This window comes from Silene latifolia, chromosome 9, assembly GCF_048544455.1.
Source record: "Silene latifolia isolate original U9 population chromosome 9, ASM4854445v1, whole genome shotgun sequence".
Lineage (NCBI taxonomy): Eukaryota > Viridiplantae > Streptophyta > Magnoliopsida > Caryophyllales > Caryophyllaceae > Silene > Silene latifolia.
The window spans coordinates 68090686-68096779 of record NC_133534.1 but is presented as its reverse complement, the minus strand read 5'-3'; the positions used below and the strand labels follow the sequence as shown (position 1 = coordinate 68096779).

The following is a 6094-nucleotide window of genomic DNA, read 5'->3' as shown; positions in this document are numbered from 1 at the left end:
AGACTACCCCTTGGCGTAACTCCGGCCATAAATTTCTCTTTTAAAATATTCAGTTTTCAAATTAAAATTAGTAGCCAATATCTAAAAGCTTTATTATATGATAAAAATAAAGCAATATTCTTAACAAAATATAAATTTGGAAGTTTTAAAGCTAAAATTAGGAATTCTCAAATTTAAAATTTTTGTTGTATGATGAGCAAGTTAAAATCCGAGTTAAATGTAGTAGTGATTTAAAAGGAATTTGGAATCATCAGTTTTCAACTTAAAATTCAGAGTTTGCAATATAAAAGTATGAGTGTTAAAGTTTAGAAACATTGAAACCCATAATATGATAAATCAAAAGTTTTCAATATAAATACATAAGTAATCAAGTTAAAACCATTATATTTCGAACCTGATTGTTGTTAATCGTCATCACAATGGCTCGGATGTGAAACGACGATCGTTGTCGTCGAGTGTGTCAACGTTCTTCCATGGAAGGGTGATGGGGTAATTCGTAGGGCTAAGGTAATGGGCGCAAATTCGGTTATTACAGGGGTGACGGAGGCAGGGATTGAGGAGAGGGCGGGGTCGCAGGGATGGGGTTAATGGAGGTGAGATTGATTGGAGTTAATGAAGCATAGGATGTAGGGGAAGGTCAGAAGGTAGTATGCGTTATACTAGTATTTTGTTTTCATTGTTGTTAATGGGCTAATTCTTCTATTGGGCCCGTCCTATGCTATAGGACGGTCCTATAGGAGAGTTGCTATTTAGCGAATAGCCGCCGTTATGTATTCCTAACATTAAAGCCCAATAAAAGCCTATATCTTTTCTTCCCTAATTTGACCACGATTATTAATCCGTGGGATCGTGGGATATACAACAAAAAATTAAGAAAATGTTACCACAATTATTCATTTTCTTCCCTAATCCATCTTTTTCTAATTAATCTTCTTCCCTAATTCATCTCTTTCTAATTCATCTTCATGTAAAAACAAAATTAAGAAACTCGAATCTGTATTTGGCCGCCATTCTCTTCTTCCACTGTATTTTGTATCAACTGCGTGCACCTGAGACAATGGAATTCAATCTAATTGAGGAACCGATCCCTCAAACCTGCACCAAGTTCTCCATCTCGGACCTATTCCTGAACCTGCACCGAGTCATCTCAGACTAGGTTTTTGGCCCGATTCGATTCTTGGGTCCGAGTGGGAGGTCCGTGTTCTTACTCACCGGATTCTTATTTAGTTTTTATTATGGTTTTGAAATTAATGGTGGATTTTCCAATAACAATTGTCTCACCCATTTTGGTATCTCGTGTGATGTTTAGATCTTCATGGTTGAATGGTGTAAACATTTGATGAAGTGTTTGGTAATTAATTTATTAATTTTATTTTTTAACTTTAGTTTTTTTATGATATGTTAATGGCGAGATTTCAGATTATTTGCCATACTATTTGCTATACTAGTTCGTTCCAAGCCGCATTACACTGCTAGACGATTAGCTATACTACTAATTGATGATATCATATCTTAAACAACATTTAAGAGAGTAATATTGTACAAGAATTTAAGCAACCAACACTGATTTGAGACTACGACATTAATGTTTTTTTAATTTTATTGATGGTATTCTTTGGGTATTATGGAGGAAACTTTTTCTTTTTCATTTTTTCATACCTAATGATGTTTTTAATACTTGTATTCCCCTCTTTGTACAGGAGCGAGGCTATTGTATTGGATTCGAGTTCGAGTACAAGTTATATATTCCGACGACGTAGTCAACTTAGAGGGTTTTTTATTTTGTTTAATTTATTTGTTTTATAATTCTATACGAAGTATCAGTTTATTTGAAGCCAAATATAACTTCGAGATTGATTGATTCCGATAGTTGATGGTGGTAATGTAATTTGAAATTGTAATATTTTTAGTAATTGAAATTTTTGATTGAAATTTTATTGTTTTTAATTTTTTTTTGAATGGTATTTTTTTTTATTTTAGTTAATAAATAAGAGACCGGTCCGTTTGTGAAACTGGTCTTTTATGACTGCTCAAAGAGACCGGTTATAACCAACAACCAGTGTTTTAAGTATAGAGCAAAGAAACCGGTTTTGGGTAATAACTGGTCTTTCAATTTCACCAAAGAGACCACCTTCTCCACCGGTCTCTTAAGCTAAGACACCTATGAGATATAGACCGGTTGTAGTCCGGTTTCTTAGGCCATTTTCAACCGGTCTCTTAGGGATTTTTTGTAGTAGTGGACCCACAAGATTGAGAGATAGGGGAGGGAAAATAGATTAATAAATTGAGACGACTAAATTGCTAAGATCGAAAGATAAGTAATTTAGGCATTAGGAATCACTTTTCAGGGCGAGAGCTAGTATTAGCGAGACCTAGGGACCAGTAGCATAGGCTGAGAGGCGCTACTAGTTAAAAATGGACCGAGAGGACTTCTTATTTGCCCACCTATCGTGATTTATCATACTTACTTAGATACCATCGTCGCAGCTGCAGTGAACCAATCGTCTTAGCTTCCCTTTTTTTTATTTTCTACACCTTTTTATTCAATTGCTTTAGTTATAGTTTTTATTTTGTTTTCGCATTTAGATTTAGTTATAATCCAATCCAAAACCCCCCACAACTGTTACCCTTTTGACTAAAATTGAAAGCAACTATAAACTCCCCCGCCTCTCTGTGGTTCGACCCTGTTACCACTAACTTCTGTTAGTTTTAATAGGTATTATAAATATTATTTTTGGTGCACACAACGACAGGCATCAAATTTTGGCGCCGTTGCCGGGGAGGCAGCGCTAGTTTTAGTTGTTTTTCATTTTAGTCTGTTTTTCGCCTCAAGGGAAGACTGAGTACCTTGAGGCAGTTCTTACCTTCTTCTTTAGTGTTGTTTATTTGCAGTACTTCAGAAGGGGCCACCCATGTTCCATTCTCAGGAGCAGCAGGTGCTGTTTTGTGGGAGATGCGGCGGAAGGGGACACACATCTGAGGCATGCAGGCACCCTAAGGAGAAGATGTTTGCTTTTCATCAACTTCAGCTCGACAATTCGTATAATTACGCTCCTACTTCACCGCATCAACCATATGAGTGTCCTTATGAAGCCCCACCACCATCCACTCCGTCACAAAGAAGAGTTGAAAAACGAAGTTGCGAGTTAACGAGTCTAGTGCGGTGCTTATGGTGGAGGTACGAGAAAAGCAATGCGGCGAATCGTGCCTTAATCACGAAGTGATATCTCAAATTACTACATTAGACAAGAACGCAATGAGATACCGAGTCAATTTAACTCTCGAATCAGCGTATTGACACCGTACATGCAATGACGCCGAGGAGCGGTCCGCTCGATGGACCCGAGAAGGTCGAAAAAGGGAAGAAGAAAAAGGGCGAGAAAAAGACGATCGCGAGAATCACGGTCGATCGACCACATCACCCGATCGATCGACCGATCTGCGCAACACTACACTCTTCGGTATCTGTTGAACCCGCCGATCGACCGAGCAACATGGTCGATCGACCGAGGCCGCCGATAATGCACAATTTCGTCCTCCAATGCCCAATAATTTGAGGGATCACTTGTTTCGGGGTAGGACAACTCCGAAATCATCGAGGCAAGATCCAGATGCTGATGGGTCCGTTTCGGTTCCAAAGTATGACCCCACGACGGTTAATGGTTCATTTCTCGAGACGGCAGTGCGAAGAAGGGTCAAGTTACAACAAAGACAAAGTAGTGGATTTTCAGCCTAAGTCCACCGATGTCGGTATGAGAGACCTAGAGGAGAGGGCAAAGCTACTTCGACACCCCTTATCCGAAAGACTAGTGCCGACCAAAGATGAGGTAACATTCGATAAATTTAAAGATGTCGTGCGTAGTCTTAACGTGCAAATTCCTTTCTTAGAGCTAGTTAATCAAATACCTGCATATATAAAGTTTATGAGACAATTGCTAGCCAAGAAGAGGTCTTTGAATGTTGTGGAGTCAGTGCATTTAACTGAAGAGTCTAGTTCGTACTTAACTCACACTGCTACTCATAAACTGTCTGACCCAGGTAGTTTTTCTGTCCCATGTAGTATTGGTACCTTCTCAATTGAGAAGGCATTATGTGATCTAGGGGCTAGTGTCAGTGTTATGCCTTTGAGTCTGGCTAAGAAGTTGAAATTAACTAGATTCACTGTTACTGATATGACTGTACAAATGGCTGACCGTTCTGCAGTTCAGCCAGTAGGGGTCTTAGAGAATGTGCTTGTTCAAATTGAAAAGTTCTTTTTTCCTCTTGACTTTGTTGTTTTGGATATTCCTGAAGATGTCAACACCCCAATTATTTTGGGAAGACCGTTTACGCACACTCGCTTTGGTGCGAAATTGATGTAGGGGAAAGAACTTTGAGATTTAAGGTAGGGAAGCACTCTATTATGTTTGCCCAGTCCCCTAGGAAGAAAGACCCCATGTGGCCCATGACCTGTAATATGATTTCTGAAAAGAAATATTATTTTGTGCTTTCTGACATTCCCACTACCTTACCTGTACCTATTCCTGTTATGACACCTCCGCCCCAGATTGGGAGCAATATGGAGGACAATTCTCTTGTTTTGAATGTTGCAGGAACCGGTTTGGGGAAGGAAGAACCGCTCGCTGCTCCAGCTGAGAAGGAGCCCATTGTTCAGAGAGGCGGTCTGGGATGTCTGAGCTATTCAACTGACGAGGAGCCAGATGAGGAGCCCAAGAAGAAGGAGCCAGTCAAAATTTCGGAGTCGGATCTTGAGTGTGAGGAGCTAGGAGATGAAGGCCATGCTTGGGAAGATGCTAGGGATGATCCATTGAGTATCCCAGTCGGATTAGAGTGGAGTCCAAACCGAGATGAGCACTGCGGAAGCTACTTCATGTAGACAGAAGCCTTGGTCGGAGATTTTCCGTAGTTTCCGCTGATCTATTCGTTTCTTAGACCTTTTTAAGACAATTTATTGCTTTTAGACTGTTTATCGTTTTTCGTGTGCGCGAGACTTCGCTTAGTTTGGTTTGCTTAGGATTTTTATAAACTTTAGACTGTGTTTTTGGGTTTGCGCAATTTTTGGGCGCGTTATTATGTGCATTCGCAGTTTATAGACCATATTAGCTCAATTTATTGAGCTAATTCAAGAAATCAGAACTTACAGCAGGATTTTCATCGATTGATCGCCTACTTGGTCGATCGACGATCTGCTACGATTCTAGAGCTTCGTTCGTGTCAACTTGGTCGATCGATCGCTGCTATGGTCGATCGACATCTTACTTCTTTCTTTGTACTGTTTTCGATCATTCCCCTGCTGTGTTTTGTCGATTTGCAGAGTTAAGGGAGTATTCCCTTCACTTTATTCTCCGCTTAATTTCTGATTTCTTCCGTTAATTATTTTTGCACATAATTTCACCGTCCCAATTTTGTTTTCTCGAGATTACGCGGGGTATATGTTGTCTTTTCAGGTACTTATTGGTAGCACTGCTGGCTACTGAAACCTCCTAGCTCACGCTGGTTTGGGGAGGTTTCCTTTTTGCTGCGCTTAAAGTCTTGTGAGTTCCCGAGTCCCTTCATGTCTTGTTTAATTTTCTCGCAATTTCCCGTTTTCCTTTTCTTCATTACATGATTTTGCACAATGGGGACATTGTGCGATTTGGTTTGGGGAAGGGTTTTGCGTTGCACTTCATTTGCTTGCATTCACGTTTACATTTTTGTCTTGCATTTGTTATTTCGTTTCATATATATATACAGGAAAAAAAATTGAAAAATTTCAAAAAATTTTGAAAAAATTGCACGTTTATTTTAGCATATAGGTCGAGTCGGAACGGTATTATTTCAATGATGACATTGCATTTGCAGCTGTTTTTGCCTAAGCCTTGCTTAATTGACATATTATTAGTAGAATCGTATATGCATAGTCTACGAGTTTTCGTTAAATTATTTGCTGAACTTTAAACTTGACTTAGAAAATTGGCAAACTACATCATATTTCTGAGATTTAGAGCTTATAACTGGTGACATTCATGACCAGTTCATCTAGGATGTGAGTAGTTACTCCTTATAAGACATGTTACATCAATATGCATAAATATGAACTTAATCTGCTTAATAC

The 6094-nt window shown here is 39.2% G+C and overlaps 1 long non-coding RNA gene across 1 annotated transcript; it reads left to right on the top strand.

Moving 5' to 3' along the window:
- The first annotated feature begins 753 nt into the window (after positions 1-753).
- Positions 754-1948, top strand: LOC141598139 (uncharacterized). The gene is made up of 2 exons (XR_012523264.1): positions 754-1194; positions 1701-1948. It is a non-coding gene; the product is annotated as an uncharacterized LOC141598139 (long non-coding RNA).
- Positions 1949-6094: the final 4146 nt, after the last annotated feature.